This window comes from Empidonax traillii, unplaced genomic scaffold (assembly GCF_003031625.1).
Source record: "Empidonax traillii isolate 1590-97213 ecotype Southwest subspecies unplaced genomic scaffold, ASM303162v1 scaffold432:size744455, whole genome shotgun sequence".
NCBI lineage: Eukaryota > Metazoa > Chordata > Aves > Passeriformes > Tyrannidae > Empidonax > Empidonax traillii.
Window position 1 is genome coordinate 54,987 of NW_020955625.1, and position 19,689 is coordinate 74,675.

At 46.3% G+C, this 19,689-nt stretch overlaps 1 protein-coding gene across 1 annotated transcript in view; it reads left to right on the top strand.

Annotated features, from left to right (window-relative positions):
- The first annotated feature begins 14,057 nt into the window (after positions 1–14,057).
- The window catches only part of CHST8 (carbohydrate sulfotransferase 8), a 166,268-nt gene continuing 160,636 nt past the window's right edge, over positions 14,058–19,689 (top strand). The window contains exon 1 of the mRNA XM_027894535.1: positions 14,058–14,104. The gene's annotated coding sequence lies outside the window, so the exon portion shown is untranslated. The remainder of the gene's footprint in view (positions 14,105–19,689) is intronic.

Genomic DNA, 19,689 nt, shown 5'->3' on the forward strand with positions numbered 1-19,689 from the left:
GGTGCCCCCCTGCTCTCCCTTGTACAGAGGCATGAAAGGAGAAATACCCACGCTCTGCTCCCTGGAACCATGGACTGCATGGTGATGGAGCAGCACTTTGTCCAGATTTTCAGCTCCTGGACAAAACCTGGCTGGAACAGAGAGCTGGTGGAGCCAGGAGCCCCAGCAGGTGCTTGCACGTGGGGAACTGCTGAAAGCTCCTGCTCCACCCAAGTTGTCTTAAGCTCAGCCTCTGCTTCAACACAATATTTTTCCCTTGACAGCTGGAGTAAAAATAACTCTTGTTATTCTGAGGACCATCTAAAGTGAGAGCCAACAAAAATAAAAACTTTCTTTCTATTTCTCACTGTCGTTTTTGGAGGAGCTTTACAGCAAAATTGCTGAGGCTGTTGGCATGGGAATAGGTTTTGGTGATACTGTTCCCTGAACGCTGTTATCACATAACTTACTGCAGGTCCACAGTGCAGGTGCTGCAGCAGCTCCTAGAGCTGCACGTGGGGTTGGGACCACTGGGCAGGACACGCAGGATGAGACGGTCCCTGCCCTGGAGAAGTTGGAGCCCAAGGGTGTAATGGCATCCTGGGGGCTGCTGGGACACCCCCAAGTGGTCTCCAAGTTCAGAGAGGTCCAAATAAAAGCAACTGTCAGAAGAGTTAATTCGAAGTTTTAGGTTCACCAGAATTAGCAGCTTTATGTTCCCACCCAAGAGCCCCATCTCTGCCAGCTGCACCGGAACCAGAGAGGCAGCAGTGCCTTCAGTGGAGAGGCTGTCAGGCTCTGTCAATACAGGGTAAATTAGAGAGCAAAGGATTTAAATTATTTATTTCATACTCCCTAAACTTAAATAATGTTCCTGAAAAAACATAGCAAAGCCAGCTGAAAAATAAAGGAAATGAAGGGAGCAAGTGAAAAGCTAATCCTGAAGTAAGGATGAGGATGTGCCCATCCATAAGCTCTGAGTTATAGCATTTTATATAAGACCTTTTATCTATTGTTTTGTTCTGTTTACTGGAGCTTTAGACCTTTGATCCTACCACTGCATTTGCCAAAGGCAGTATGGATGATTGCACCTGACACGTTTCCTCTACCAGTGACATTCAGATGCCTTTCAGCCGTCTGACCAACGCAGCTGCAGAGCAGGATGCTGATGGAAAGTGGATTAGGAGATTGTTCATCCTCTCAGAAAGTCACCTGGGACAACTACGTGTCACTAAACCCTGAACCAGATGGAGAGAAAAGGGTATTTTGCAGAAATCAAGAATTTGGTTTAATTATCACAGTTCACAGCTCGGGCAGGAACCCAAGGCATGAGGCTGGTGGTTCACACTCCAGCAAGAAACATAAGAAAACAACCCAGAGGTTTTTAAAATAAGCATGACACCTCAGGCAAAGTCTGTGGCAGAGAGAGGGAAGGTCCCAGAGCATCCACATCCCCTCACCAGGCTGTGTGCACTCAGACAAAGGCTGTTTGAACAGCACTGGCCTCTCTCCCTGGCAGAGACACGAGCTCTGAACTTCCTACCAGCAATCTGGCTACTGAGTCAGAGCACATTGTAAGCCAAGTGCCTGTGAGATGGGTGTGGGGGGAAGGGGAAACCTCTTCATGGTTTATTCTGCAGAAATTAAAGGTTTCCATTTCAGCCCCACTGGGTACACACAGCATCTTCAGAAGGGTTCCTTCACATCCAGGTCCACACACAGTTCTGCTGCCACCCCACTGTCCCTATGATACACAGAAGTGGGCTTGCCCCTGTCCCCCTCAGGGAATGTGGTGACTATTGCCTTCCCAACACAACCTTATACAAAACTGGACTCAAAGGAACAGCGTAAAATCAGACACTGCCTGCAGGAAATTAAGCAAGCCCCTTTCTGCATGTCAATAAAGCCCAAATATTAAGGAAATAACCTTATGAGCTTCAGACAGTTTGTTTCACTCTGCTAGTTCTTCAAATGACTTTAAATTACACGAGCTCAAATAGAAAAGGATGGCAGTGGGTGCTGTAAAGGATCCTGAAAAGGTTGCTGTAACTAAACATTGCTCCTTAACAGGTAGCAGATGAGATGCCAGCCATACCACACTACAGCATAAAATATAAACAGATTTTCCTAATGTTTCTCCTTCACTTTGATTCAAGAAAAAGAGGGCTCCTATTTGCAGCCTATCAAGGAGAGCTCTAAACACTGCTGGGATTTGTCTTTGGGTTCCTTATTATTTATCTGATTTTCTAAGACCATTTCTTCAGAATCATCCATGGATCAGATATTTTCAAGAAAACAAGTTTTTATATTATTTTTAAATATTTTTAATACCTTTACTCCAGTTTTTCTCAGTCCCAGTATTCCCACAGGAATTAAAGCAACCGAACACAGAATCCTAACCTTTGTTGATCTGCCTTGTTTTCCAGAGATGCAGCTCTTTGCGAGGTCAAAGAAGACAACTCCAGGCGTTTGCTGTACACCACAACCTGTCCTTTGTGCAGTCCTTAGCTCTGCTCACCTGTTATCTCCTCCCTGGATAGTTTACCATGCTGCATGGCAGCGTAGATACAAAGAAATAGAGGGCTTATGTGACAACACACCGTGTAGACAGGGCAACGAGGTTCACCTGAGCTAAGAGGAGCCCCAGGTGAGGAAGTTCAAGGCCTGATAAATCCAATTACAGCCACTAACAAACACCTGCTGGTGCAAAGGCCCACCCACGGATGCCAATCACTATCATTACACCACGTTACATGTTGGTAATACCCCCTCTTGCCTGTTCAGGGGCTGTGGGGAGACTCTTCCCAAGAGCCATCGCTGCTGGGACAGCTCTAGCAGTGTTCCAGTGTCTCAGTGCCAGTTGTTGTCAGGAGCCTGAGCAGCCCCTGAAACAGAGGTTTCAAAAGTGCCCCAAAATAAGTGCTAATAGCTGCTGGCTCAAACTCTGCTGGCTCGGTGACCACAACTACCTCCTAACAGACACACACGGCTTCCTTCTGCTGCCTTCTCTGCTTCAGTTCCACTCCTTTGTTAAACATGCTGAGGAAAAGACACTTTCTTTTATGAATTAGACTGTTACCTCAGATTCAGCTTTTCTCTTCCCTTAATGAAAAGCAAGATTCTACAGCATGTCAAATAAATAGCCCCTAAGTACAGTATAGTCAAGCTCTTCTACTGTACTTCTTGGGAGACAGGGAGTTCTCGTGGAGGGTCCAGCCACATTTGTATCTGTCCCCACCCTCTGCAGAAGGATGACCAGCCTCTTTTCACCCCGGCAGAATGCAGCACCACCTCCCCCTTGTTACCAACTGCAACTTCTTTCAAAAGCACTCCCTCTTTTTTCTCTTCAGTTTCATTTTAGGCTTTTCTTCTCACTCCTGCCATTGCTCAGCATGTGAGGCAATGCTCGAACATCAGGTCTTGTTCTAGTCCCCAGAGAGTCTCATTTTTTGAAAAGATGAGATTTCCCAGCATCCTCAAGCCACTTCACATTTTCCTGTCCTTTTTCTAACATAAGCCCTATCCCTTCATTCTTGTTTACCACTCTTATCACCTTTACTATTTTTTTCCCAATTTTTTATTGACCCATTTCTCTTTTCACCCTCTTCCCTTCAACTCTTTGCTTCTCTTTTTCCTCCCTGCCCCATTCTAGTGAAGCTTTTTGGCTAGATGAATTACCCACTGTGCTCAGGGGAAGCAGTGCATCTGAATTCAAGCTGCACTGTACAACAAGAGCAATACTGTACATACACTTAGAGCCAGTCAAAATCTTGGTTTTCTCCCCACCCCGTGCTAAATTCCCAAAGCCAGACGCCTCCCATTATCAAAACAATTTTAAACAGAGCTAAGGAGAGAATTAAATTAAAAATAAATTGGGCATTTAAAGCCTGATTCCTGAGCACTCAGCTGCTCTCACTTCAATAGCTGCACTGCACACCTTTCATCAGGCCCCGGCTCTGCAGAGGCGTCTCCACTCGCTGGTGTGTTCCCCATTCTGCCAGGGATGATACGACACCCTGCATTCCCAGATAAGCAAATGTGTCACTCTTCCTTTCCATATGATTAAAATGAATATGTTAATTTATTTTCTATTACAGGCTCCAGCACAAATCAGAGAGGGAGAGGGAGGGTGTTCTGCTCTTGGCTTCCTGCTCAGAGCCGCGGGTCACCCCATGGACAGATTTGCCTTCCTGCACGCACTTGGCCAACCAGTCCCCCGCTGTCATGGTAAACTCCCAGATACCTCTGCATAAATGGGAGTCAGTAAATAACTACTGCTCTGAGATTACAAGATTTTGAGCTTTTTACACCTAAAGCAAGTGAATCCTAGCCTACCTTCTAACCTCATCCTTCTAGGACAGGCCTTCCCTGGCTGGACGGGCCGCAGAGCACATCTGGGTAGCATGGATTCCCTTCATAACCAATGCAATATCATCTGAGAAATGAAAGTCCTTTAATTGAAAGCAGTGAAAAATCAGAGCGATGCCAAGAAATTCTTTTTCCAGCCCTAAACACAATGAGAATAAAAACTGAGAAATTAGTTGTTCAGAGGGCAGAGAAGAACTAGCTAGAAGGAGACAGTACTACAAGTTTATCCATTCTAAATATTTTCTTTCCATTTTAAAGAGAATTGTTTCTAAACAGGGTGTCACCCGTGTGTGAATTAGGACATCTGGCTCTGGAGGTTGTAGATAGAGACTAAACACGTGTATACCCCACCCATACAAGCTGACACAGGGCTCTTTCTTGCACTGCTGGAGGGATGCAGAGGTAGCAACAAAGAACCGTGTCTCCCACTTTTAAAGTAAGAGTCAGAAAAGGAAAGTCTTCCTGTTAATGAAAAACTTACAGAGTATTTACACAGATACACACAAACAAGTGTACAGGCATTGTGGCAGGAAAGGAGGGAGAATGACATGTGGGGAAAACCACGAAGATCTTCCTGTTTTCAGCAAAACACACTAGTCCTGTTAAAAGAAAAAAACCCAATCCTTATAAACAAACATATCTCCCAAGTTGTTGTCCAACATGTATCTTTTGCTTTCTATTTAGCTGTACTCTCGGACTACTGAGTTACAGATTGAAAATAGGCAGAATCAGTGTAGGGAACCGTAGGCAAAAGCAGAAATAGGTTTCTCCTGAAGACACAATTGAATTAGCCTGAAAAGATTAATTAAAATTGAATTCTCTTTTGACACAAAATCTCCTGTTTGCTAGTTCTTGGTATGTCTATTGCCTAATTCCCATTAGGAGATATTATACTCTGTAATGAAATAAACTTCAGGGACCCTGTGGGATCAAACAAAAAGTTTACTGTATTCTGAGAGCTGGAGGAGCAGCAAGGTTCCAGTGCAAGCTGGAATGCTTAATGAAAAAGGGCTGACATGTTACCACCGAGCTCCCACCCGTGATCTCTGCCATTGCTTTTTAAGGTGAATGAATGGCCAGTCTCTTCGCGAACGAAGAACCGGGGAAGGTTTTTACACCTTCCAGCCTGTGCATTGGATTTTTTAGGTGAGACACAGTGTGCGCAACTTTTTAAGGTACAGAAGGGCAAATTAACTGAGTGTTGATTAGAAACAGCTTGATTTACAAAGTGACAGGCTGGAGGCAGGTCTTTATTCAGTCTCTCCAAAAACCTGAAGAAATAGGAGGGGAAGAAGGGGATTTCCTTCAACCCTAAGAACAGCTTTGTAACTGGATTAAGAATTATTAAAACAGAAAGGCCACTGGCACCTCCAGCATAGGGCTGTGATTTTGCCATCAGTATTTGGGGAAGCCATCCAGGGGATCACCTGCACTGGGGATCAGTGGGAGTGAATTAGATAGAGGAGTGAGAACATTTACATTGCAATTGGTGCTTCAGGTCTGACAGGCTATAAAATATTGCTTTGTGCTTTACCATATCACACTTGGAGCCTAACATGCTTGACATACTGAGAAACCAACCAAAATGGACATGAGGGCAGATCCTGGCCCTGGATGAAATAAGGGAGAATTTCAATGCAATCTTGAATTAACAGAAGAACAAAGAGTCACCAACCACTTTCACTGTACAGGTAAAACCAGTCTGAGAAAGAGACAGAGCAAATTTGTGTCTTTTTTCTGCATATTCTCATTTTATGGCACTTGCAAAGACAGTGAAATCCCCGGTGCCATAAGCCTTGGCCCCAGAAGCTGTCATGGACATCAAAAGGATAATGTTTGTGTGCTGGCTGTTTGGGGCACTGTAACAGGGCCCACAAAACAGGTAGTTGCCACATCCCAAAACTGTGCTTCCAGCTATACACAGCCAGAAGCCTCATAATGGAAAGTTAAAACGCAAACACAAGCTGCTATTTCAGTGCAATCACACAAATGTACCAGCTTGTGATCTCTCTTCCTTTATTTCCAGAACGGACAGAATGCCTGAATCAAGCTACAGATATTCCTTCTTCTTTTTTCTTCTCCCTAAGTGCCCAGTCAATTAAATCTTGCTCACATAAGGAATTCTTACTCCCCTTATTCCTACAGTGACAGTTGACAATGTTCAGACTAAAGGATGCCAAAATCTGTTTTTCCCTAGATGGTAAAAATACAAACAGAAATCAAACCCAAGCAAACTAATAAAGGATTACAAGAGCTGACAGTGCTTTGTGAATCTGAAAGGTTACATTGCTCGGTTCAAAATAAACCTGAAATCCTGAGTCCGCCCTGAGCTTTTGCCTCCCCTTTTCACAACGTTCTTCCCTTTGTCATATGGATAGTTGTTCACAAAGGAGTTCGCTGACATCACCTTGCTCATCTAGTCCAGATGGCCCAAAGTGATGAAAATCCAAAGGTATTCCAGGAAGTGACCTTGGAGATGCTTTAGTGATTCAAAATTCAGGGAAGGCTGAAAGCCTGACTCTGGCAGCATCGCTGCTTTAGCTCTAAGGAAAACCAGTGCACTTAGGCAACATCTGATTTTTAAAGGACAACAGCAGATTCCCCAGTTGACAAGACATCTGCTACACTATTCCACAATCCCCTATTTACAAAGGAAATAAGAGCTAGTTTGCATCACATATGTCAATAGCCAGGATTTTTGCCTTCTTACCCTTCAGACTGTATTGTTTCCAATGAGACAAGATGACAATGACTGTTCAGAAATGAGAAGGAGAGGGAAGAATCAGGGGAAAATCTACAGGCCAAAGATAGTTTACTTTCTCTTTTTTCCCCTAATTGATCTGTTAGCTTTCCTCTGAGAAGCTGGCCAGACTAAAAATCACAGGTCTGTGCTGCCCTCACCCTCTGTGTGTTAAGATATATAGAACCTCTGCCCAAACCACACCCAGCTTGGCAAAATAAATATTAAATCAACAGGGGTTTGCAACACAAAAGCCACCCTCTTCTTTTGCTGAGTACTATTTGAAATAAAGATGGATCATAATGTGAGTCATTTGTCTCTCCTCTCTGATGCATTCACACACGCCTACCACTGCAGGGGGATTGAGAGAAGTGACCTGAATCTCAAGCACCCTTGGGTTTGCAAACAAAACCCAGCCAATGAGGTCATGCAAATCCAGGCCTAAATCTATGGCTTCCCCTTTGCCCCTGGTTTTGCTCCTCTCAGTATTCCAGACAATGGAAGTGCAGGAGAAACAGGGAGCAATACCATGTAATGAAATCGTGTATCACACAGCAGCTCCAGAACGTGGCATTCCCATTCCACAGGAGGGATATTCAAGCAAGCAGACTAGGTAAAATCCCAGCTGACCACAATACTTGTACTTATTTTAATTGTTTATTAAAAACAGCATGACAGATGCAAAGCGACGGTAGAAGGAAGAAAAAGAAACATTGGCTTCGTTCACAGGCTCAGCCCCCTCTGCATGAACCACGCACAAAATCAATCCTTCACACTATATGGTAAAAAAAAAAAAAAAAAAAGAGGTAGAACTGTTAATAGTAAAATGAGAGGGAAAAGATGGAGGCAGCAAAGAAAAGAGGTGGCAGGAAGGTCTGGTCAAAGGCAGGTTTGTTTTTGCAGCAGGTGGCTGGGATGGACAGCACAGGGGCACGTTCCCTGGGATAAAGGAGCAGAAGGCAAGAGATGCTGAAGAGAGAGAAGGTCTGTGATAAGGAATCAGGAGCCAGGCCTAACCTGAGCCTGGGAAGAGTGTTGTGGGTTACACTTAGTAGTTATTTTGCTTCGGTTGGTCCTCAGAATGGATGTTCAGGAGCAGGTTTATGTGCCTGCACATTGCTCCCTCTCTGCTGAGTCATACCACCAACTCACAAAGCACAGCAAATTGAGAAGAATCAGTGCAAGTGCCAGGAGATCTGCCCCTGTTCCCGGCAGCCTAAAAAGGAACTTGTTTATGTCACCTATGAAAGAGCTGTGACACATTCCTTCAGTGATGGAGTGATCCCACTAGGATCACTTTTGCTAGCCAACATTGAGCGTATTTTTCTCCAATTCATCTTTCCAGTATGATTTATTCCACACACCCACTTGGGAAAGCATGCTCAGTCACCCCAACAGCTGCACAGCACAGTCCATCACTACACTGATGGATCATGGTTCCATTTCTTGCCCAAACACAGTCAGTAAGGAGCTGCACATGAGGTGCACACAAATTCTGTCCGAGTTTAACTGTCTCTGGAAATGACAAAGCACATCCATCCAGGACAGTGAAGCCACTCCTGAAGAGCCCCAAGCACCCAAAGGCAGAAATGGATGGGATTTGAATACATCCAGCAGAGACCCAAACTTAGAACAGCACATCATACCACCTGGAACAAATTACATCTTGAAAAACAATATTTTTATCTTCAGGTTCAGTCCTTCGAAGCACCATCAGCAATTTCTCCATCTCAACCACCATTCTCCCAGGATGGACAAAACAGAAGCAGTAAAATACTCCAAACCCCTGCACGCCCATATATTGTTCTGGGGAGTATTTCAACATACATCTTTGTACATCCTGGGGAAAAGAATCCCTTCCAGCACCTCCCCAGAGTAACAAGGACAAAAGCTCCAGCTCCCAGTTACTCTAGGTAATCCATGGAGTTTCCAAAGAGAAGTTTGGAGTGCCATTTTTGGATTCTGAGTCCAGTAGGTCTGGCTGTTCTCACTTAGACTAAATCAAATGCTTCTCAGGCTTCTCTTTCTAAACCATATTGTCCCTTCTGGGCCTTTTGGCTATATTTTATGAAATAACTGATGTTCTCTGTCTCCAGGGGACAATTTGTTACTGCTGCTATCAAAGGACAAACCATATGATCTAATACATCTCTTCCAATTCTGTCTTTTGAGGTTTCTATAATTTTTTTCAGAGATTCCTATTTTGTTCCCAAAGAATGGTTTTGTACCCTATGATTTGTCCCACTGATACTTCTTGGTCTGATAAAGACATTGCCTCTCCATAGAAACCTTGCCAGATACACTTGTGGAGAAGCATTGCTCCAGGGGCAGAGTGCATGGAATTATTTCATAATTTTTAAATTTTGGTAAAGTTCCAGAAAATGCACTTTTATTCCACTTTTTTCTATCCCTAGCATTACCTACCTACCATTACCTTCTATACCTCGCACTACTTGTGCTTTTCCCTCTTCCACAGCCCTACCTGCCATTGTCCCATGTCCCAGCCTGCCAAGCTCATCCTCACTGGCTGTTTGTGTGGAAGCAATTTTAAGAAAATGGTCTTTAGAGAAAAGCTGTGTCCCCCCAAGTCAGGCCTGGCCGCTCCAAGGCAGCATCAGAGATATAATCAGATCCTGGGACTGGTCATGCAAGAAATTTAAGTCTAGCCCAAGAGTCTGCATAGGCAATAGCTTGACCCATGGTTTTATCAAGCACCTATTTTGGCTGGGCACCAGAATGAGAGGATCTTGCAGATGAGCTTGCTCCCCGTGTAGCCTGTGCACGGGGCTTAATTGCAGGTGCGTTAGCATCCTGTTCTGAGCTGCTATTTGAAGGAAGGATCCAAAGGGAATGAGGGATTAGAGATCTGGGAGACAACCTGGCCCGGATTTGCTGTTAGAGTTTCCAATAAGGCTCTTGATTTGCCGCTTTGTTGCACTATTCTGGATGTCCCACCCGGAGCTGCCTTTGGGTCTCTGCAGAACTGCAACAACACCGGGGGAAGGGGAAGAGGTAGAAGATAAAAACAAGCACTTTGTTTTTTTTTTCTGGCCTGAAAATTTTCCGGATTTCCAGAAATATATAATATTACAGATAAATACACACACACATACATATATATCTATATACTTTTTTCCCCATAAACCTCAACTGCTTTTGCTGCTCCTGTAGGAGGGTGGTTTTTGAAATATCCCTTCCAAAGCTGGGATGGATGTTTCCAGTGTAGGGGCTTATTAAGTTCCTGCAGCAGCTGTTTCCAAGGTTGCTTTGTAATATATTTCTTTGCAAGAGAGTAAGAATGGCAGAGGGGCTTTGCAGATAAGGATTTGAATCACAACCTTTACACTGGAAGTGTAATAGGAACGTCAGGGAATTAAATAAAATTATATTTTTCCTAGATGTCTGCTTTAAAAGGAAATTCAGGATTTTATGGATGCCCCAGAGACAAACTATTATATTATATTCCTCGCAGTTCTTATTTGAGTTCTGTCTGTTTGAGTACCACAAATAGCACAGAATCATTCATAAAGAACGGGCAAGAGAGACTGTGTCCCATCAATATTTCAAGCTTGGTTATCAAATCAAGAGAAATTCATGAGTTCTGCTCCAGCTCAACGTTTTCAGGTTTGATACTATTGTTTGACAGTTTAGGGGGGTTTCCCTCTGCATTCTCATTGTCTTTAATATTTTATATAATCTTCCAGTTGATGCTATTGTAATATTTATTAATTTTTTTTCCCCTTGGCTGCACTAACCAGTTTTTTCTTTTCTCTTTCAGCAGGGTGAAATTCACACTCATTTGCTATTTGTGGGGTGATGACATAGTGTGAAGAAGCAGTAATGATGACTGACTGATAGAAGACACCATATGTTCTCTTCATTTTTCTCTGTGCTATTTTCTGAGAGATGAATAAAGACTCAGTATAAGATGAACTTTCCTATAATATGTAATTTTTAAAAATTACTTTTTTTCCCCCCCAAATAATTGTCAGAATGGGGGAAATAATCATGTTTTCTAAAGCATTCAGACAGTACTGCTATAAATATCAATCTCCAAATGACCAAGATAAATAATTTACAGTCTCTTCCACCAGAAATATTTAACATGTATCTAAGTACCAAAACCAACTTTACAATTAATTTCACTCACCCCCAACTGTTTTCCAGCTTTCCACAGAAAACATTCTGAAAATATAAGTTGCATTTGCTGATGACTAAGCAAAGGTAAACAATTCCTTCCAGTTTTAACAGAAATTAGAATCTATATAGGACTCTTAAGTGACAGTCTGCAGTGTATAATAACCAGAAATCCTGATTAGAAGCACAGTACTAGTACTCCTAGATCACAATAATACTGGATTATATGCTGGAATGTTTCTTTGCACCCTGAGTGTATGAGTCTGTGCAACTAATAAAAAAAAGATTCCCTTCAATAAATATTGCATTTACTGTAATGTGTTTTAATATCAAAATAATTAGAAATCTCATTTCCTAGAAACAACTGAATAAAAATCTTTCATTGTTTTAGCATATGCATTTATGAAGTATATTCTTTTCTTACATAAATATTTTCTTCCTTTTTTTTTTTTCCTGTTCTGTCCTCTTAGCTCATTCTACCCTCTCAAAGCCAAGGTTTTGTGATTGTTGCTCTTCCTCCTAACTTTATAATAGCCACTAACTAGCCCCAGACTACTGCAGAGTCATACACATCTGCTTATATTATTAAGCAGTCAGGAGCAGAAACAAAGAAGTAAACAAAAGGGATTCACGTTGCCTTCTGTTCCACTGGAGACAGAGAGGGAAAACAATAAAAATCAATCCTCTCAAAGACAAAAATAACCCCCCTAAACCGTTGGTTTGAGATACCTTTTTTTTTCAAATTCTCCAGAATTTTTTTGCAAGTAACGGAGCTCAAATTGAAGAAAACCATAATTGCGAGCCTTGCAGGCAGCAGGGCAGAGAACTCGCTCTCACTGACCTGGTGCCAGGACTCTTGTTTGGAGCTTTGTTTTCAAGGTCATTCATTTAAAGCATTTTTCATAACACACCCTGAATAAAGAACACAGAGCCACGTTCTGCTCCCCCTGCTCACAGAGGCGTCCACCACGAGAGCCACACGAGCAGGAGCTGGCCCTTGGAGGACAGTGCTCTCCCCGGTCACCTGCCATGGCAACAGACATCGAGGAATGTTTTACATTTGTTGTATGCAACTCACTTTCCCCAGTTAGACTTACTCTTTTTGCTGTGACAGCTTATGTGCCCTGCGCCGCAGAGAGTGGGACAGAAGGTGCTCAGGTAAAGCAATGATTGCAGTTTTCACGTGTTATTCTTCCTTTGAACTCCAAGTGGCATGAATGCATCTTCCCTTGGAAAGCCATATCACGTGCACCTTTTTCCCCTATGACAATAGAATTACATAAAGTCTGGCCTCGAAATGCTCAATCAAATATTCCATCCTATCAGCAAAGAACTGGCTTGCTTGAGGACTACACAACTGGGTCCCTAATCAATACTTTAATAAATAACACCTACTTAGTCAGAACAATTGATTGATGGGGAGCAGGCTAGGTATAATGTATTTCTGCTAATCTAGTCACAGGATAAATGTCATAGTTTATTTATAAGACACACCTGAAACTATTCTGAGGGCCGTGGAGAGGCTCCATCTTGACACACATTTTACACTAAGGCTGGATGGCAGGGACTCAACACAACACATCTGGCTTTGTTTGTTGGCAAAGCCCGCTCCCGCTGCCTCGGGGCTGCCAAACCTCAGCTCCGTTGGCTCCCTGGCAGCAAGGGCAGCTCCTGGGACCCGCACTCCAGAAGCTGAGGAGTGAGTGCAGGACACCCCCTCGATGCCCAGGCTCGGGGGGGGGGGGGGGCTATTTAATCTACTTCTGGTGTTTCTTAATTTCAGCCAGTAGCCACTTCATTACAGTAGCAATAGCCAGGCATGCCACCGAGGCCACTCCTGGGGATCACAGTCATACTCTGGTTTTGCTCTTATTAGACTCTTTTATTTTGCTGCACAGACATGCTCAAGAAACCTCCCAGTATTTTAGGGTGGGAAATATCCAGCAGAGAGTGCAAGAGGCTCCTTCTCTGCAATTGCTCCACAGTCCATACCCAGGCTCAAGACAAGGCACCTTGGTGCCCATCATGCCCCGGCTACAATGAGCCTGCTCCGATTTATTGTTTGAGGGCACCACCACTTCAATTCTCTTCCACTTAGTTCTACTGTGTCTGCCCTTGGGGCGTGTGTTCACAATCGCCTCCTTTTGGGAGCAAGTGTGGGCCACCGATCTTCCCAACTAGTCTCAAAACACATACATTTTCTGTAACGATGTCAAATTGCAGCCCGCAGGAGACGCCCGGCAGGATGCTCGTATCCACGCTGAGGATACGGAAAAGCCTCCCTGCCCCGCTCCTCCCAGAGGACACCCGGCAGCGGGGGCGCAGAGGGTCTCCCAGCAGGCTGCCCGGGACCTCTCCTCCCTCCCCGCAACTTCCCGCTCGGGGTTTGCGGTATCTCGGCGGGAGCCGCGCGGGCGGAGGCTCGGGATGCAGGAGCCGGGTGCGCGCAGGGCGGTCACCCCCGCGCCGGCAGACACCGCGCTCGGCCCGCTGCGCGCCCGGCTCTGCCCTTCGCACGCCGCCCGAGCCGGGAGGGACGCGCCGAGCCCGAGAGGAGAGCGGAACCCTGAGGGGCGGCGGCTCCGCCCGCGGCGGGGGAAGATGCGCGGGGGAGCGGCCGGGCCGGGGGCGCTCCCGGCGGAGGCCGCACCTGATCCGGGAGGTGCGCGGGGCGGGGGCCGAGCGGAGCGGGGAGCGGGGGGGCGGGGAGGGGGCGGCGGCCTCCCGTCTCCGGGCGGGCTGTCCCGCTTCACTCTCTCCTCCCCGCCGAGCATCGCGGGCGCGGAGCCGCGGCTGCGGCGCGCAGGGCGGCGGCGGCGGCGGCGGGAGCGGCGCGGAGGATGCGCTGAGCGGGCGCGGGAGGCGGCGCGGCCGCGGCAGGTCAGTGGTGAGACCCCCCTTCCCTTCCCCTCCCCGGGCCCGGGATGCCCTGCGCCCCCCTGTCCCCCCGCACCCCCGGCCGCTCCCCAACTTTTCCCCGCACCACTTCGGGAAAGTGCCCAAACTTGCGATGGGGACCCTCGTCCCGTGTCCCCCCGTTTCCCCGGCGGCGCGACCCCCTCACCTCAGGGCTGCCCTGGCGGAGCCGTAATTCGCAGTGCCGGTGATGGGGGGTGGAGGGGCGGGGGCCGCGCTCGGGGCCGTCTCCGTGCGGGTCGCCCCAGGGCTGCGGCGCGGCCCCTCCGCCCCATCCCCTCAGCCCCGTCCCCTCAGCCCCGTCCCCTCAGCCCCGTCCCCTCCGCCCCATCCCGCTCCGCTCCCGCCGCAGCCGGGCGGGGCCGGCCCAGCCCCGCTCGTGCACCGGGACACAACTCCAGGTGAGGATGGAGCCGGCGGCTCCGCCGGGCTGCGACTGCTCGCGGGTCCGGGTCCGGCGTGGGTTTGTGTAGCGAGAATAACGGGATTCAAAGCAAACTAGTTGATAAATGCAGGCGTCTCCCTAGATTGGAATCCCAGCGCTGCCGGAGTTCAGCCTATGAGAGCAGGAGCGGTGTGAGGGGACAGGAGGGCACTTTCTCATTTCTGGAGTTGTGTGCAGAGGGCGGGGGTTTGCTCTGGGCTCTGCTCTCCCAGAGGAGCACTTCTCGGCACGTCCCGATCCCCCCGCCCCTGCTCGGCGACACGGGCAGCCCGCACCTTGCGAAGCCACTTTACACCTCACCCAACCCTCCAGAACGGGCAGATTCAAACCCCTGCGAACACACGGCAAAGGGTAATTTGTCCAAGTGTGTTAGCCCCAGTGTGCTAGAGATGGGCAACCGGACAGCCCCGGCACCTCGCTGACACCTGGGATTCCCCAGTGTTGGTTGTGCAAGTTGCCAGAAACGAGGTGACACTCGGTCATAGCTGCGTGGTTATTTTTTAAAGCTTTCTGAGGGGTTAGGAAAGCCCTTATTGTAATTGTATTATAACGTTGCTTTCTGCCTGTAGCTGACTTGTGTTGCGTGCAGATTAACATGCTTAAAAAAGCCTAAGGATGCTCTTTTTTTTATTATTTATTTTATGTTAGATGCTTACCCTGAAACACTTGTATTTTATTGCAAGATTTAAAAGTTGCAGCTCTTCAGAGAATAGGCTGAACAGCAGTGAGAGAAGGTGAATGGTAAACCTGAACAGTCTCAGAAGTGAAAATTGGAAATGCCGCTTCTAAATCCGTTTTGTTTATTAATGATGCTCACCATTTGAGGGAAGTGATATCCCCAGTTTATCCTGGGAAGATTTCATTTTGTCAGATGCCTGGTGTCTCATCAATTCCTTTCATGTCCCTGGGATTTTCTCTCTTCCAGGCTCAGGCCACAGCAGCTCTCTGTGTTGGGGATAACAGTTAAGCTCTTCTTTTGAATTCATGAGCTTCCAAATTAAACTTTTGCTGACACCTGCTACCTAGCCTGGTTGAGCAGAATGACAGTGTCAGCCCGGCTACTGGAGATCTGCCACCAAACAAAGTAAATCACAAAAAAAAATAAGTGTAAAGTGCCTGGACTGGGTCACACAGTGATTTGGGGGAGCTCTGGGAAACTCTGGCTACTGGAAATCCAATCAAAGTCGGCTTCTAATGGAGCAAACTTTCCAACAGCAATCAGAGGCAGGAATTAAATCTATAGAGTAGATGGTAACGGAGATTAATAATCATCATCAATTAGCTGATGGAATCAAACAGAACAAAATGAGGGTAAACAAAAACCTGGCTCCCCCTCCCTCTCGAATCCAGTCCCACCTTTATTTATCCAGAGTCAAGGATCTCTCCTGAGCACTGATTTCAAGTGCCAAAAAATTTAGCAGGTGTCATAACATAAGGTCAAGGCTTAATTATTTATACAGAGACATCAATCATCGTGTGGGGATGATTTATTTATAAATCACCAGAGCTGTCGCACAAGACAGTGAATTCTGATTTCCTCCTGCTCCTTCCTGAAGGGGACCAGGAAGGTCCATGCTGTGGCTGAGTGACCTCTGGAGCCTGCAGAAGTCTCTGCCCGGCCCCACGTGGAGAAGGCTTTTTTACACCTTTTAAGTTGTGCAACCAAAATGTCACCAGGGAGATCTCATGCATATTTGCTACATCTCAGTAATGAACATTTACTGATTATCTGGAGAATTTAGCTTTTTAAATATTATTCAAATTTTTATGTTTATGTAAGCTAATAAGACTGAGGAGATTCATTAACTACTCTTTGCCTTATGGTATTTGAAAAGTGCATCCATTGGGCTTAGCTCAGCATCTTCCAGAATCACTTTTAAAAGACTAAAATAGAATCTTTCTGCCTGAAAAAAACCCACCCTCTCTGTGCTCAGTATAATGTTCTTTGCTCACAATTAATGCCAAAAATCAATTTTCTCTCATGCTTTTTATGTTTCTGCTGATCACAAACAGGATGGCACAGTAAAAGCTTTTATTGCCGTCTGATTAGTCCACAGTGGTGGTGGGTAAATAGCTTGGGCTGGTATGGCTGCAGGATTGCTGTGCTGGAAGCAGCAAATACAGAGGAGGGCATGGGGTGCTGAGCACCAGCCCTAAGCCCGCTCTCAGGGTCATTCAGAGAGATTTTATCCACTGTTTGGGCAGAAGCACGATCAGGCCCCTAGGTTTTCTGACAGCTGGACAAAGTAACAAAAGCTCTTGGGATGTTCCTGAACCTCCTCTTTTGGGATTTTGATAAAAGGTTGATTATAGCCAGATATTCTCAGAGATTTGCCCGTTTATTTATCTGTTGAGAGAAATCATGCTTCTGATCTTATTTACATGACTGTTTTTCAGACAGGGAGGTGATTAACTTTGAGTGAAACTGGTAAAGAAAAAGGTGGAATACAGAAACAGAGAGATGGAAAGGAAAGTTGTGGTGAAAATAAGTAGATCTAGGAGAAAAGGTTTCCTTTGCTTTTCTGTCTTTATCCTGTAAAACTGTATAGCCCAAACCTATAAACTTTACCATTAAACAAAGAGGAGCATGAGAAGTATCCAGGGCATCTCGTGATCTTTCTGAACTTCATGGCAGGACTCCATTTTGGCAAGAACAAGTCAATAAGCTCTCCTGCACATCCATTATTTTGTTCCCACTGATCTTAAAAGAGGACCATTTATCATTGCATTTCAGTGACAGAAATACTAAAATAATATTTCACTGGGTTTGTAAGAGGGTGTAAAAAAAGGATGGGTGAGCTGGCAATGTCTTCAAGGAACAATTAAGACATTAAGACTGTGGGAAAATATTTTTAGACATTAACTAATCAGTGAGAAAATAGGAATTTAGGACCCAATTCAGTTATGAGATGTTCCTCGAGCACCCTCTGGATTTTGCCCAGAGCATGTGAAAAAATGAAAAATTCATAGTATTTCTGGTAGGCAAGACCAGTCATATGCTTGTGTATTTTTATGGTATACTGGGTATATTTATAGCATTTAGTAATGCCAGCAACGTTCAGTATAAAGAGTAACAGATGAATGTACGTGAAACAAGGCACTGGCGAGGCAGGTGGGAAATGATTTCCAAAATATTGCGGCAACCAGGCTGGGAGAAATGTAGTAAGATGGTAAACATAATATAATAGACCTAAGCAGCTTTAACCAAAGCCAGGGTTAAAGCCTCAGCTTGAGCCAGGCTGAGCCCTGTGCGCAGGTTCCAGAGGGGAGGAAAGCCAGGACTCGCTGTGCAAGCCCCACCAAAGATGGCTCCACAGAGCTCCAGCCCCGGCACATCCAAAGGCAAAAGCGGCAATAAAATCACAGTCGAGTGCAAAGAGGAGGAAGGAGGGGAATGAAATTGTATTGGCTCAACTGCAGGAAACAAATCACAGATTTCCCTAATCAGACAGATGATGCCTAACTGGGGCACAACGGAACCACAGAGGAAGGTGGCAGATTTCACAAATTAGTCATGGCAAAAATGGTGAATTTCACAGCTTGAAGTGAATTCATGTTATAGGATGAAACAGCACAAAGTGATTAAGAGCTCTAACTGATAGGAGCAATAAGCATGTGAGACTTAGTCATCACACAGCAGCTGACATTTCTCTCTGGCTTTGGCTGAGGCACAGGAGCAGCACCTTCAGCCTCCAGTTTCTGATGCTGAGTGGGAGCTGGTGGGGACAACCACAAACAAACGAGGTCCCACAGAGGCTTCCAGGAATTTTCTGTTTCTGTGAAGCACAACCATGGCAGTCCAGCGGGAGCTGGAGCAGCCGCTCTGCAGGGAGATGTTCTGCAGGCACAGTCCCTGCTCTCAGTGCCACCACTGTAACCTGGAGCTGTGGCTTCAGCTGTGGAGCACACACTGTGAGAGGAGCAAATCAGAGGACAGCAGGGCCCCATCTTCACAGCATGGGAAAAGCAGAGAGGGAGAACAGCCGAGAAGGGTTGGAACACGGGGGGGGACACTGTTGCAGCAGACCCTGCCATGCTGGGGATGACCTTCCAGGTCTGGCAGTGCCATTTTTGGAGCCATTAGGTGTTGGCATGTGCCACCTCATGGTAACCACGCCACAGCATCCATCCCTAATAGTAAACAACCATGACACGGTCCGTTCAGTGGCTTTCTTTGGAAAACCTCCCGATTCCCATTCTTTCAGGGGATCAAAACCAATGTCCCAAGTCTCTCTCACAGGTGGTGTTAAACGACTTTTGCTGGCAAAACTTTTCAATAGCTGTTACAGCACTTTGGAACCTTACCCTACCATTTATAACCCTGCTTAGATGAAGACAAAAATTCTGGAGAAAAGTGTCACCATTCTGTCTCAGTTCTCTTGATTCAACGTACCCTCTTCTGTCATTACTCTTGAAAATCCATAGAGCAAAATGGAAGCAAAGTGAGCTGATACCAACCAGGGCAAGGCCACCCTGGGGAATTCCTCCTCTGGCAGCATAAGCCTTCAAACCCTTCCCCTCCGTGGCAGGCTGTGGCCAGGCTCCGGCAGCGTCCCGGGAGCCCCAGAGCAGAGCAGAGCAGGCTGCCAGGAAGGTTAACAAAGCCCGGCGCTGGCAGGCGGAGCCGGGGCTGCAGTGGAGTCGTGAACCCTTCGGAGAGCAGAGCCTGGCAGCTCTCCCCTGTTTACTGAGGGTGTTCCAGCATCGCCGGGGCCGCTGAGCGCAGCTGTGTTAACATCAGGCAGGGAGAGGGGAAGCTGATGAAGTTGCCAGGGCTGAAGCCGTAGAGGAATGTGATGGGGCAGTGCCAGTTCCTTCAAATCCCACCTGGAAGTTGTTAGCCATCCGCTGGAGGAGGCGGAGCACCTGCATCCCGGAGTACCAAACACGCACCGTCCGAGAGTCCAGCTGCACCTCAGCTGGGCATCCCGCGGCTCGTCCCTCCCCACCCAGCTCGAGAGCAGTTTAAATTGTACGCTGAAGAAAGACTCTGACAGGAATCGATCACTCCTGAATGATGATGGGGGAAAAAAAAGTTTGAAAGAATTTACATTTCTAAAGCGTTTCTGAAGGAATGCCCTTGGACTCGTGGTAAGGGACTAGA